We start from the raw sequence: 15,854 nt of genomic DNA on the forward strand, positions 1-15,854 counted from the left end.
GGCATGCATCTAAATTCTGACATCAGTCCACTTCCTACCTCATATAGATAACGAGCTGCTTCCTTAAAATTTCCCCAGAAACTGTGATCTAAAAAGGCAAGAAAACCTTCCTCCCATATAGATTTGATTTCAAACAGACAAGTTAATAATAATGTAAAGTGGAGGCCTTGAATTATTACTGGTCTGATTCCAGGCCTCACCCATAACTGGGTGGTGGCATCTAGATAACACTCTCTTGAGACCCAACTAAGTACTTCTTCTGGAGCTAACTTCTGGCATTGTTTTATTATTTGAAAATATGAGAACTCTATGAATGGTGACTGAAAGTTAACAGTTTGAGGAGAAAGACCTCTAATTCTTCATTCTTGAACTTTCAGAGAGCCTGTGCTAATTGCCTTAAAATGAGTTGAGCTCTGATTTTGCTCAGTTTGAGACTAAATATTCCTAAATGGAGGTCTGAGCAGCCAGTTGAGCAGCTTTGTCAGCCTATCTATTCCCCTTTACTTCCTCTGTTTGGTAGCTCTCTTTGGACTGATGAGCTTGTATTTTTATTACTGCAATTTCAGAAGGTAGTAAAAGATCTTCAAGAAATTCAGCCACTAAGGTGCCATTCTTTGTGGGGTGTCCTGAGAAAGTTAAAAATCCCCTCTGTTTCCACAACATTCTGAAATCATAAATTGTTCTATAGCTGTAATATGACTCAGTGTCTATACTGACTGACTGGTCTTGTTTCAACCCACGTGCTCTTGTTAACGCTATAAGCTCGACTCGTTGTGCTGAGGTTACCTCAGACAAGGGTTCACTTTCAAATGCCTCTACTGCAACAGTGACAGCATATCCTCCTTGAAACCTAGAACTAGAAGTTTCAGGTTTTAGGTAGGAGCCATCTTCAAACAGCACAAGTGAAGGGTTGGAAAGCGAGTTTCTTGCAGATCTATTCCTGGAGATAAAAGTTGATCCGTTAAATCAAAACAATCATGATCAGTGTCATTATCATTGGGATCAGGTGTGAAGGTAGCTGGATTTAAGGCCGCTACTGTGTGTAATCTAAGGTTGGGGGCAGCTAGAAGAGCTTCATATGAAGTTAGTCAGCTAGCAGAAAAGTGTTCGATTATAGTATAATTTCAGATAGCAGAAACAGCACGTAAAACACATATCTAGATTAGTTCCCAGTACTATATCAGTGGTTGTCTCTACTAATTTGGCAGCATCTGCAACCACTCAAAGACATGAGGATAAGTTCTGGCTATTGTATCTAATTGTACACTTTAGCACAGGTTTCTGTCTGTCTTCATGCTTCTGAGTTAAGACAACAAAGGCATTCACTTTTGTTTCAAAAACAGAAAGAGAGAAATCTAAAGAATAGTTAGGGAATCCAAGAGCTGGAGTGTGAGTTAGAAATTCTTTTAATTTAGTTATGGCTTGCACAGCTTCCATAGATGGCTTGAAAAAAAGGTTCAGAGATATTACCCTTAAGACATACATACAGAGGTGGTGCTAAAAAAAAGATATTTGATATCCAGACTCTATAATATCCACACAATCATAAAAATACCTTTGTTTCTTTGTTGTAGGTATAGGATAGGAAAAGATTACTTCTTTTCATTTGGGGTCAGTTGAGATTCCTTCTGATGAGATTAAATGACCAAGGTATTTTACTAGTGGAAGGGCAAGCTGTAATTTTTTTCCTGTATACCATATGCCCTCTATCAGACAGATGATGTAATAACAGAGGACTATCCTGTATACTACTTGCTTGGTATATTAACATACTAAGTAAGAGATCATCAACATACTCGAGTAACACAGATTTATGTCAAGCTGTAAAGACAATGAGTCAGCATGTAAAATCTGGGAAAAGTAGATGGGGCTCTCAGTGAACCCCTGGGGCATGACAGCCCAAGAATATTGCTGATTATCCCATGTAAAGACAAAAAAAAAAAAGGCTGCCTGAATGAATCTGAATACTGAAAAAGCACTACAGAGGTCAATGACTGTAAACCGTGCAGCATATGGCGGAATTTGGGCTAATAGTAAATGTGGGTTTTGAACAGCAGGGGTTCAAGGGATAATAATGTGGTTAATAGCACTAAGACTTGCACAAATCACCAATCACAGTTATTATGTTTTCTAACAGGAAATACTGGGGTATTACAAGGGCTAGTACATGGAACAATTAATTCCTTCTCTAAAAAGTCTTGGGTGATCGGTTTCAGTTCTTCCTTTGCTTCTGGTTTTAAAAGGTATTGAGATACCGTAGGTAAGCATTTAGTGGGGTCTATTTGGACTTTAATAGGATCAGCTGATAGAATGGAGCAGATACCAGTTGGTGAGGAAGCCCATAACTCTGATGGTATTTCATGAGGAATTTGAGTCTTCTTTTTCTAAGGGCAAGGTGCTGTCATCCTCCAATACCAAAAGACCTTGTAATAAACAAAGGGTTTATTCTATCTCAGGCATCTGGGTCTTACCTCCATTTTCAGCATCAGGGAAATTGAGTGATATATCCTTGCTTCTGTAAACAGAATGTGGCATTTCCATTTGGAAAGAAAGTCATGGCCCAACAAATTTACAGGAACACTATCAGTAAAAATGGGTGGAAGTCTTCTACTTTGTTGTTGCTGTTAGGTGCCCTTGAGTCAACTCCTACTCATAGTGACCCTGTGTGCAACAGAACAAAACACTGCCTGGTCCTGAACCATCCCCACAATCATTGTTATGCTTGAGCCCATTGTTGTAGCCACCATGTCAGTCCATCTTGTTGAGGGTCTTCGTCTTTTTCGCTGACACTCTACCAAACACAATGTTCTTCTCCAGGGACTGGTCCCTTCTGATAACATGTCCAAAGTATGTGAGATGAAGTCTCATCATCCTTGCTTTCTAGGGTGCATTCTGGTTGTGCTGCTTCCAAGACAGATTTTTTCACATTTCCGGCATTCCATGGTATATTCAATATTCTTCACCAACACCACAATTCAAAGGTGTCAATTCTTCTTCAGTCTTCCTTATTCATTGTCCAGCTTTCACATGCGTATGATGCAATTGAAAATACCACGGCTTGGGTCAGGCACACCTTAGTCTTCAAGGTGACATCTTTGCTTTTCAACAGTGTAAAGAGGTCCTTTGCAGCAGATTTGCCTAATACTATGTGTGTTTTGATTTCTTGACTGCTGCTTCCATGGCTGTTGATTGTGGATCCAAGTAAAATGAAATCCTTGACAACTTCAATCTTTCCTCTGCTTATCATGATGTTGTTTATTGATCCAGTTGTGAGGATTTTTGTTTTCTTTATGTTGAGGTGTAACCCATACTGAAGGCTGTGGTCTTTGATCTTCGTCAGTAAGTGCTTCAAGTCCTCTTCACTTTCAGCAAGGAAGGTTGTGTTATCCGCATAAAGCGGAATGTTAATGAGTCTTCCTCCAATCCTGATGGCCCGTTCTTCTTCATATAGTCCAGCTTCTTGGATTATTTGTTTACCATACAGATAGAATATGTATGGTGAAAGGGTACAACACTCACACACACCTTTCCTGACTTTAAACCACTCAGTTTCTCCTTGTTCTGTCTGAACAACTGCCTCTTGAAGTATGTACAGGTTACTTATAAGCACAATTAAGTGTTCTAGAACTCCCTTTCTTCTCAATGTTATCCATAATTTGGTATGATCCACACAGTCAAATGTTTTTGTATACTCAATAAAACACAGGTAAACATCCTTCTGGTATTCTCTGCTTTCAGCCAGGATCCATCTGACATCAGCAATGATATCCCTGGTTCCAAGTCTTCCTCTGAATCTGCCTTGAATTTTTGGCAGTTCCCTGTCAACACACTGTTACTGCAAAACGTGGATTCAAGCTGCCTGCTGCACAGCCAATAGTGAGATAGAAGGAGGTAAGCAGCAAGAAGGCTTTATTGAACACTGGTGTCCAAGAGACAGAGGGGGTTAAATTTCTCCCAAATTCTGTCTAACTCTAAAGGACTAATGGGAGGGTCTTATAGGGGGAAGGTCAGGGTTACCTAATGTTTTTAAGCACGTAGCCCACAGATGGTCCTATACATCACAAAACAACTACAAGAAACTCTATATTAAACTGAAGATATACATGTCACACATCTGGACTCTAATCTGTATGTATGTAACAGGCTGAAAAAAACTTACACAAGAATTTCTCAGTTAGTGGAACTTCTCTGCCAAGTCCACTGTGACTGAGATAAGGAGCAAGAAAGAAAGTTGTAGATCAAAAGTGCCAGGCAGGATTCCTAGCTGCCATCTTGTAGGCTGAAGGCCATTTCTCAAGAGAACAAAGAAGAGAAGAGAGGCCAAGGCCACAGGAGCAAAGAGAGCTCTGCACCCCTTTGGAAAAGACCAGTGCAGCTAGTGCAATAAAAAATGCATAGAGATTACTTAGAGCATCATTATGGGATGATGTCCCATAATGTCAAGCTCTCAATCACTCATTTTGAATAGGAGAAAACACGTTGTAAGGTATTAGTGTCACAGGACATTTTTCAATTTTGAGATGCCAGTAGGTTTAATTGGGGGGAGTTTCAGAACTAAAATTAAGCACTCTATAATCAAATTAAACTTGCTCAAATTATTTCTACTCTCATAATAACATTTGACTACTGTTGAAGTTTACCATTTGCAAAACAAAGCTCAGTCATGTTTGTTATGTTAAGAGTCCAACAGGGTGCTCACCCATATCTTGAACAGAATCTGCGCCATTTTTCAAAGACTAGAGATTAATTATAGCTTATACAGCTATACTAAAACAAACTAGAAAATACATTCCCTATACTTTAATATTAAAACACTGAAGAAAATGTATTTTCTCTACTTCAGTACTGCTGCAGCTGCTTTTGAAAGATCGTCAGCGAAATTTTGCTTGCATGTGATATTAATGATATCATTTGATAATTTGCACATTCAGTTGAATCACCTTTTTTGGGAATAGGCATAAATATGGATCTTTTCCAGTCGGTTGGCTAGGAACCTGTCTTCCATATTTCTTGGCATAGATGAGTGAGCACTTCCAGTGCTGCATCCATTTGTTGAAACATTTCAACAGATACTCTGTGAATTCTCGGAGCCTTGTTTTTTGCCATTGCCTTCAGTTCAGCTTGGACTTCTTCCTTCAGTACCATCAGTTCCTGGTCATATGCTACCTCTTGAAATGGTTGAATGTCAACTAATTCTTTTTGGTATAATGACTCTGTATATTCCATCTTCTTTTGATTTTTGCTGGCCCTGAAGAAATTGGTATGAGAAAAGAATGGTCTAATTTTTTTCCTCATTGGAAATCTCTCTGACACAAGAAGTCTGAGTGCTGCAGGGAAAAGGCCTTTGCAAACTTGTAGGGTTAATTGCTAACAGTGTTACACCCATGTTCGTAAGGGAGGTATGGTGCTCCTCATTTACTTGGAGCATTGTTTCTCTGCATTTGGAGAAGGGAACTGCTGTCAAAGCCTCTGTAAGCTCCCCAGAGCATTGTCACATTGATTTTTCTAAAGATGGTGCAGAAGGAGTCACCTTTTGTTTATTCTTAAGCTTAAAACATTCCATTTTAAAGTGACCAGGTTTCTTACAATAGTTACAGATCATGGGAGCAGCATTATTGGTGACAGAATTCCCTTACTTTGGCTTTGCTCCCATAGGCTTCTGTAATTGCTGCATTTGGAGAGCCATTAACTATTCTTCATTTTCTTTGTTTTGTTTTGTTTTGTTTTATTTTTCACTCAGACTTTTTGCCTTTCCATATTTGGTTTAATTTATAGGCTAAAGTGGATAATTCAGAAGTATCATTTTAACTGATTTTTTTTTTCTTATCATTTGGGCTAATTCAGGACTTAATTCACATACAAATATTGAATTAAAGGCAACCATACCCCCTTCATGAGTAATTTTTAAACCTGAATATTCTATAATCATTGTAGTTAACCTATTGGAGTCCTGGTGGCACAGGCATGCAAAGCCACTAACCAAAAGGTTGACAGTTTGAATCTACCAGCTGCTCCTTGGAAACCCTATGGGACAGTTCTACTCTGTCCTACAGGGTAGCTATGGGTTGGAATCAACTCGAAAGCAATTTTTTTTTAATCTCATAGATAGATTCTTTTTTTTTTTTCTTGATTGCAAGCTTGTAATTTTGTCCAATTGATTTTGGGGGGCGGAAAACTTTGAAGAAACAGCCTTTAAGTTCTCCCATTAATTTCTCGGTTTCTGTTCTGACAGTTGTACCTGAGGCACATCTAGGAACACTTAAAGTGTTTTCAGGATCTACCACCAATGGGCATGACAGGAACCTAACAATATGTTTATTAAATTATATATATCAGCAGCACTGGGCTCATATATTTCAGCTAATATCCTAAATTCAAGACTAAATTTGTGAGGATTTTCTCTTGGAGCAGAGGACTCTTTTATGATGGGCCTAAGTTCAGCCTTAGACCATGGGTAGAAGAAGACCTCAGGGTTCCTACCTTTGGCCTATTGCTTAACTATTAAGGGCATGGTGGGTCCAATATCTCCTGATCTTTTAAATGGCATTTCAGGTAAAGTAAAATTCTCTAAGTCTGCACAGAGATAGGAAGGCAATGATTTGACTGAGTCCAATGTTGTACTGCCTTCCAACTTTTGTGTGTGTGTGCAATATTTGGATTTGTTTGGCTTGCTTAGATACTGTCATGATGTTTACATCTCGAAGCCTCAAAATGCCAACTATGAAAAAAAATCCCACTGTGGTTGCTTTACACAAGACTTTCTAGTTTACAGTTCAAATATAATATTTTAGCCGAAATAAAACTTCCTCCTAGGGGCCACTGTTCAGCCTCACAGTCCTTAGTGAGATTGTGCCATTTTTTCTAAATACCAACCAGCAGTGGCACCACAGTTTTAAATTATACAGGCAACAGGGTTCCCAGATGAGGGGTTTTTGTCACTCTTGTTATTATTATTTCCCATTTTCTTTTGTTAGCTAACACAGAAAAGAACAGGAGACAAAATACAGAAATAGAAAAACAACCACAAAATCAAGAACAGCAGTTTTACCAAAAGACCTCCAAATGGAGCTCTCAAACAAAACTCTCATAATGAAGCTTCAAACAAAAAGTTTCCAAACCAGTGTTTATAACAAAAAACAACAACAAATGTGTCACAAGAATATTTCCTATTATGCAGAAAGGCAATAGAGTTCCTACTTTGATAGTGCTTACCTGAGATGGAGGATCTTTGAAGGGGACACAGAGTGCAAGAACCTGAATATAATGGGTCCCCTGTGACATCAACAAGCAGTTCAATCCTTCTGTAGATATGACAAGGAATTTGCTAGTGAAGACTCTGCTCATGCTCTGCCAAAGCCTTGTGCAATAAAGAGATTTTTTGTTGCAATATATCAGAAAATAAAGATGGGAAAATGGCTGAAAGCACTTCGTCTATAAACAGACTATGATTCAAAGAAGTACATTCTATAAGTGCTTTTTATATGATTTTGACAGGTGCTGATTCTTTATGAGTAAATGACTTACAGACTGTGATTGGTTAAAGTAAAGACAAAGAACTAAGATCATGATTGGGTGACCTTGTTTTTCTTTTCTAAAAATTTGTTCTTTAGGCTCAGGTGTCCCCGGTCCGTCATTTGGTAGTTGTTTTTTTTTTGTTACCTGGGCTACATATGATATGGGATAGATCTCTATCTCGTTTACTGGTATAAATTGATATTTAGTTTTTGTAGGTACATCCACTGTCATTGAACTGGTTCGAGCACACTGTCCACTTCTTTGATGTAGTTTTATCATATTTTTCTAAGCTTTTCAGATTCAGACAAACAAGTTGGCCTTTTGTGGTTTTGGCCTGCCACAGTTAGGTTAACCCTTTATCATTAGATGTAACCAAACTCCTTCCAAAATTATTTTTCTGGGTTTGAAAGCTGTAGTCTCTTTAGGACTGTAGTCTCATGGGACAACATAGTCAATTGGCATGACATAGTTCCCCAAAACATGATCTGCATCCTAGTGAAGTGAGTAGCGTCTGGGATGTTAAAAGCTTAAGAGCAGCCATCTAAGACACAACTACTGGTATCTAGTTGCTGAGAGCAAAACAGTAAGAAGGTAACCAAAAGCTCAAAGAACAAACAAGTCTACATGAGCCACATCTACCCTGAGACCAGAATTAGATGGTGATTCACTACCAGCACTGACCGCTCTGATTGGGGTCATAAAAGATAGTCCCAATAGAAAGGGAGAAAAATGTGGAGAACTCACATTATTAGAATAAAAAAGCCACACAAACTGGAACAGTAGAGAATAGAGGGCTTCTTGAGACTATCCTTTAAACCTAGAACCAAACCTAACCCCTTAGAACACCTTTTAGCGAAATAGAAGAGTGGCACATAAAATAAAATATGTTACCCATAAGATCTGTGTTCTACTTACAAACCATGTGTATGAGACCAAAAAGTCAATAAATTATTCAAAAGCGAAGATAAGAAGATAAGGAGGCAAGGCAACTAGAGTACTGGAAATGGAACAAACAGAAAACAATTAAAGAGCATGTTGACACATTATGATAAATGCAACTAATGTTACTAAACAATTTGTGTGAAAAATGTCCAATGGGAGCCTAACTTGCTGTGTAAAGTTTCACCAAAAACTCAATAAAATATTTAAAATATGTAAATATATGCACTTTTCCACTAAATAGAGAGCAATATGATATATTTTGGCTAAAACATACCCAATAAAGGGCTAATCTCTAAAATCTACAAGATACTGCAACATCTCAACAACAAAAAGACAAGTAATCCAATTAAAAAATGGGCAAAGGATATGAACGGACACTTCACAAAAGAAGGCATTCAGGCTGCTAACACACAGCTGAGGAAATGCACATGATCATTAGCCATTAAAACCCCAAACCAAACCTGTTGCCGTCGAGTCAGTTCTGACTCATAGCGACCCTGTAGGACAGAGTAGAACTGCCCCATAGAGAGTTTCCAAGGAGATCCTGGTGGATTTGTACTGCTGACCTTTTGGTTAGCAGCAGTAGGACTTAACCACGATACCACCAAGGTTTCCCATTAGCCTTTAGAGAAATGCAAATCAAAACTACATTGAGATACCATCTCACCCCAACAATGCTGGCACTAATCCAAAAAACACAAAACAACAAATGTTGGAGAGGTTTAGGGAGATTGGGACTCTTATGCGCTGCTGGTTTAAATGTAAAATGGTATAGCCACTTAAAAAACTAGAAATAGAAGCATCATAAGATCCAGCAATTCCACTCCCAGGAATATACTCTAGAGAAATAAGAGCCACCACACGAATAGACATATGCACACTCATGTTCGTTGCAGTACTATTCACAATAGCAAAAAGATGGAAACAACCTAAGTGCCTATCAACAGATGAATGCATAAGCAAATTATGGCACATACACACAATGGAATACTGTGAAATGATAAAGAAAATGATGAATCTGCGAAACATCTCACAACATAACTGAATCCGGAGGGCATTATGCTGAATGAAATAAGTAAGTTATAAAAGGACAAATATTGTTTAAGTCCACTATTACAAGACTAAACAAATGATTTACACACACAGAAAAGGATTCTTTGATGGTTACAAGGGTGGGGGAGAGGGAAAATCACTAACTATGTAATAGACAAGTGTCAACTTCAGTAAAGGGAAGAAGAACACACAATACATACAATACACGAGAAGTCAGCACAACTGGACCAAAGCAAAAGCATGAAAGTTTCCCAAACATCCAAATACTTTGAGGGACCAAGTAGCTAGGGTCTGGGTCCATAGTCTCAGGTGACTATGTCAAACAGAACTCATGAACCATATAAAGGAAACTACCCATGCAGTTCTGGAGGCAGGCAAGTCCCAAATTCGTGGGTCAGGCATAGGCTTTTCCCTGGCCCTCAACCTCTGCCCAACAGCACTCAGCTTTCTCACTCTGTGGACCAGGAAGCCAGCTGTGCCATTTCCTGCAGGCCTCACCTGCAGGTCTCTCCTGCAGGTCTCTCCTTCCTGTGTGGTGGTGGGCTCTTTATTCTGCTCTGGAATTGGCTCTCTTTTAAGGCAAAACTGATCAATCCTCTGGTGGGCCACAATTATCTTATTTGCACATCTCCGCCCAGTCACCTGAGTGGAAGTTACAACACCATGGTGAGAAAGGCCATCCTAAGTAATTCATCACAGTGCAGGTGTGAACTGTTATAACATAAAATGTTTTTTAATTCCAAAGTTTTTTTTATTCCAAAGTGTTCAGCCTGGGCAGCAGGAAGAACAGATTTCCCTGGGGAAAACTATAGATAGAGTATGTTTGGGCAAGAAGATTCCTACTAGATATGCAAAGATATATGTCAAGTAAGTTGTTGAATAAAAAGGCTGACATTCAGTTAGGAGGCCTAGAGTGGAGATAAATATGAGATTCATCAATATAAAGATGGTATTTAAAGTCACAAGAATCCTTGATTTTCATTTTGTTGTTAGGTCCCATCCAGTCACTTTCGACTCGCAGCAACACTATGTAAAAAGAAGGAAACACTGCCTGGTCCTGTGCCTTCCTCATAATCCTCACAGTACATGTGTCCAGAGGAATCTCAGCAAATCTGAATGAAAAAAACAAAAGTTTTCTGTTCATCAATGTCCTTCCACAAGCACTTATGTTCAGTGAAGATTCCTAAAATAAAATACAAGGTGAAAAGTTTTTCCCCTTCATTATCTCATCTTCATTTGCCCATTTTCTCTTTTCTCCAGTCCTGAGTCTTCTCTTCTGTTTCAGGAAAGGCTAACCTATAGTTATGAACAGCAATGCTAAACTTGTGGCAAGGCAAGTGACTTGTTGATATTTTATGATACAAACTGGGAAACTCCTGCCTCACTGTCTACAAAATTTAGAATTTGAGAGATTTCCAGTAAAGAATGTAGTGTTTCAATAATTCCTCCAAATTTTAGTATCAGAGTTGAGTTAACCTCCAAGGATAACTCATGGAAAGGCTCTCAATGTTCAAAGTGAGATTACTTTAAAGAGTTATATGTGCAATATCTATATCTATCTGTCTGTCTGTCATCTATCTATCATCTATCTATCTATCTATCATCTATCTATCTATCTATCTGTCTGTCTATCATCTATCACCTATCTATTACCTATATCATCTGTCTATCATCTATCATTTATCTACATACACATATATACACATATGTTGTTGTTAGGTGCTGGGATCTTTAAGATTGTGTGTCAAGTTGACTGGGCAGCTATGATGTAGTTTAGGGGTCCTATGATGATGTAATCATCCCCATGATGAGATTTGATATAATGTGATCATCTCCATGATGGGATCTGCTGTGATTAGCCAGTCAGTTGAAAGGGATTTTACTTATGGGTGTGGCCTGCATTGAGTATAAGTGGACTTTATGACCAGGCTCATGGGATTTTGCTTGCACAGGATGCTAAAAGTGGTTCCTGTTCTTCTGACTTCCGATTCTTGGGACTCGAGCTAGCAGCTTACTTGCTGTCTTGCCTGTTGAGCTTGAAATTCATCGATCTTTGCAGCCTGTGACCAAGAGCCCTGCTATTTGACCTACCAATCTTGGGTTCACCAGCCCCTGTGACTATGTCAATCAGAAGCCCCTATCCTGACCCACAGACTTGGAACATTCCAGCCTCTACAATCACATAAGCCATTTCCTTGATATAAATCTCTCTCTATATGTATATTTATACCCTTTGCTGGTTTTCCTTCTCTAGAAAATCTAGCCTAACACATTTGGTACCAAGAGACTGGTTGATTGGTCCTACTTTTGCTAGAAAAAGTGGTGAAAGACAGAAATGAGCTCAGGGCTTCAAAATCAAAACTCAAGCACCACATAAACAACCTAAATATTTCCACTTGTGCCTTGAAAGAAAACCTTATTTCCTGTAGCAACAGAGCTGATAGTGTCAAAAACCAGACCCAGAGTATTATACTAAGAGTGGATGAATTAATCTCAAGAGCACTCTGAAGTTAAAAATGAGGGTATTGATTGGGAAGAAATGGGATCCTGAAACTTGAGTTGGGGACACATGGACAGATAATCAGGAAGCCTGGGACACAGAGCCCCTAAATTCCATATATCAATCCTGTCGACAGAACCAGCACTCTCACTTCCATCTGGAGATATTATTCCATCTGTGTCTGCTAAGGCACCCTTACCTGTAAAACCATTAGCTCCTCCACCCTCATCTGATGAGATTAACCCAGCTGTGTTTGGAGAGCATTTGTCTGAATCATTGTCTGGGGCATCACCTGAGGCAGAGGCCTTATAGGGCAGTGCTGAATGTTCTAAAAACACATCCCCACCACCAACTTTGACTTTTAAACCTATAAGTAGATTTAAGTCCCAGAAAGCCCCAACAGGTGAAGTACAAAGTGTGACCCAAGAGGAGGTATGGCACCTTCCAGAAGAACTGGTCGGCTTTTCTAACACGTACAAACAGAAATCTGGGGAATATGTGTGAGAATGACTACTAACGGTATGTGATAATGGTACAAGGAATATATAGATGAATCAGTCTGAGTTTATTGATATGGGCCCACTAAGCACAGATTCTTCATTCAGTATTCCAGCTTGAGAGGTTAGGAAATAATCTAATAGTTTATGTTGTTGGGTCACTGAAGCATAGATTACACAGTGACCTATGCTAAATCACGTTGAAGTAGCAGACCTGCCTTGATATACTACTGAAGAAGGAATACAAAGTTCTCAGGGAAATTGACATTTTAGAGTGGGTTTATCAGGTTAGAGCCATAGACCCACACATGAAGTACCCAGAGGACAAATCTTTCACTACAATAGTGAGGAACAAATTTGTGAAGGGAGCCCCACTATCTTTGAAGGCTGCTGCTATTGCTATTTTATGAAAGTCAGATTTGACAGTGTGAACTGCCCTAACTTAATTAAGACACCAAACTACAATAGGGCTGATTGGGCCCTGTGGTGGCAGGAGCCAAGTGGTGGCACTCAATCAGCAAAGACAAGGTGAGCGTGGTTACCATATTGGGAAGCAGACTCAAAGCAGTAATCAGAATAATCTGACTCGTATGGACTTATGGTGTTGGTTACTTAGTCATGGTGTCCCTAGGAGTGAAATAGACAGGAAATCTACTAAGTATTTACTTGATCTGTACAAATGAAGAATTCTAGACCAAGTGAACTGCAGTGTAACTCAAATCACCAGAATAGAGAGTCACAGTCTCTCAATTAATTCCCATACTTGAGCTGGTTTAAAGACTCAAAACCCCTTGAATGAAGGGGAGGCTGGATCTCCTTAAGGAAGGACCTCACCACACTACCAAAAATTTATACCGTTAATCTTTCTCCTGGCCTTCTGCGAAGGGATCTACAGTCATTTAAGAGAGTGATGGTTCATTGGGGAAAAGGAAATAATCAGATTTTTTAGGGATTACTGAATACTGGCTCTGAACTGACATTAATTCCAGGGGAGCCAAAAAGTCACTGTGGCCCACCATTCAGAGTTGGATGTGTATGGAGTTCAGGTTATTAATGGAGTCTTAGCTCATGCCCATCTCACAGTAGTTCCAGAGTCCCTGGAATCATCCTGTAGTGATTTCCCCAGTTCCAGAATGTGTAATAGGAATACATATGCTTAGCAACTGGCAGAACCTTCCCACTGGATCCTTGACAAATGTAATAAAGGTTATTATGTTAGGAAAGCCAAGTGGAAGCCATTAGAACATATTCTACCTAGGAAAATAGTAAACCAAAGGCAATACTGCATTCCTGGAAGGATTGTGGAGATTATTGCCACCATCAAGTACGAGAGGGATGTAGGAGTGGTGATTCCCACCACATCCCCATTCAACTGGCCTATTTGGCTGTGCAAAAAACAGGTGGGTCTTAGACAATGACAATGGATTATCCAAAACTTAACCAGGTGGTAAATCCAATTGCTGCTGTTGTTCCAGGTATAGTTCCACTGCTTGAGGAAATTAATGTATCTCCTGGTACCTGGTATGCAGCTATTGATCTGGTTAATTAATATATATTTTTTCTCCATACCTGTTTTGAAGATCCACCAGAAACAGTTTGCCTTCAGCTGGCAATGCCAACAATATACCTTCAGTGTACTACCGGAGGGTTTTATCAACTCTCCAGCCCTATGTCATAATTTAGTCCACAGAGACATTGATCACCTTTCCCTTCCACAAAACTTCATACTGGTCCATTACATTGATGACATGATGCTGTTTGGGCCTAGTAAGGAAGAAGGGTCAATGACTCTGGACTTATTGGTAAAACACTTGCATGCTAGAGGGTGGGAAATTAATCCCACAAAAATTCAGGTGCCTTCCACCTCAGTGAAATTCCCAGGTGACCAATGGTGTAGGGCAGGTTGAGATATTCCTTCTAAAGTGAAGGATAAGTTATTGCATCTGGCCCCTCCCACAACTAAAAAGGAATACAAAGCCTAGAGGACCTCCTTAGATTTTGGAGGTAACAGATCACTCATTTGGGTGTGCTCCTCCAGCCTATTTATCAAGTGACTCCAAAAGCTGCTAGTTTTAAGTGGGGCCCAGACCAAGAGAGACTCTGCAACAGACTCAGGCTCCCATGCAAGCGGCTCTGCCACTGTGGCCATATGATTCAGCTAATCCAATGGTGCTTGAAGTATCAGTGGTAGATACAGATGCGGTATAGAGTTTATGGCAGGTCCCTATTGCTGAATTACTGTGCAGACCCTTAGGAGTTTGGAGCAAAGCACCTGCCATTCTCTGCAGATAACCTACTCTCCTTTTGAAACACAGCTTTTGGCTTGATACTGGGCCTTAGTAGAGACTGAATGTTAAACATGGTGTTGTCTTACCCACAAAGCCATAAAGCTGGAGGTGCACAGCAGCTGTCCATCATTAAGTGGAAGTAGTATATATGAAATGGGTACTAGGCAGGACCTGAAGGCACAAGTAAGTTGCATGAGGAAGTGGCCCAAATACTCATGGTCCCCACTCCTGTCACATTGCCTTCCATCTCCCAGTCTGCGCCTATAACTTTATAGAGAGTTCCTTCAAATCAATTGACTGAGGAAGTGAATACTCTTGCCTGGTTTACAGATGGTTCTGTGTGATACGCAGGCACCACTCAAAAATGGACAGCTGTAGCACTAAAGCCCCTTTCTGGGACCCCCCTGAAGTACACTGGTGAAGGGAAATACTCCCAGCAGGCAGAACTTCGAGCGGTGTACCTGGTTATTTGCTTTCTTTGGAAAGAGAAATGGCCAGATGTACAACTGTATACTAATTCATGGGCTGTGGTCAATGATTTGGCTGGATGACCAGGGACTTGGAAGGAACATATTGAAAAATTGGAGACATGAGGAACACAAGTACACACACCACTTATGTTGCTGAAAGAAGTTATTCACAATAAGTCATTGTTCTTGCAAAATTCTATTATGTGATCCAGTATCATTTCTAACACCAGAGCTATATTGTCCAACCACCAATACTTCTTCGTTTCCATCTTTTGCATTCCAATCACCAGTAATTATCAATGCATCTTGATTGCATGTTTGATCACTTTCAGACTGCAAAAGGTGGTAAAAAATCTTCAGTTTCCTCATCTTTGACATTAATGGTTGATGAGAAATTTGAATAATATTATTAACTAATCTTCCATGTAGGCATATGTATATTATCCTATTCCTGATAGGATAGATCTTGAAATATTATTTGTCATTTCTGGTGTAGAAGACCATATGATTGTCTTATTTAAAATTGCCCATGCCAGTTCATTTCAGCTCACTAATGCCTAGGAAATGAATCTTGTTATGTTCCATTTCA

The 15,854-nt window shown here is 39.5% G+C and overlaps 1 pseudogene; it reads right to left on the minus strand.

The window, feature by feature from the left end:
• Positions 1-486: 486 nt before the first annotated feature.
• The window catches only part of LOC135229807 (olfactory receptor 4C11-like), a 32,032-nt pseudogene continuing 16,664 nt past the window's right edge, over positions 487-15,854 (minus strand).

The sequence above is a fragment of the Loxodonta africana genome, unplaced genomic scaffold (genome assembly GCF_030014295.1).
Source record: "Loxodonta africana isolate mLoxAfr1 unplaced genomic scaffold, mLoxAfr1.hap2 scaffold_55, whole genome shotgun sequence".
In the NCBI taxonomy this organism is placed as follows: Eukaryota; Metazoa; Chordata; class Mammalia; order Proboscidea; family Elephantidae; genus Loxodonta; species Loxodonta africana.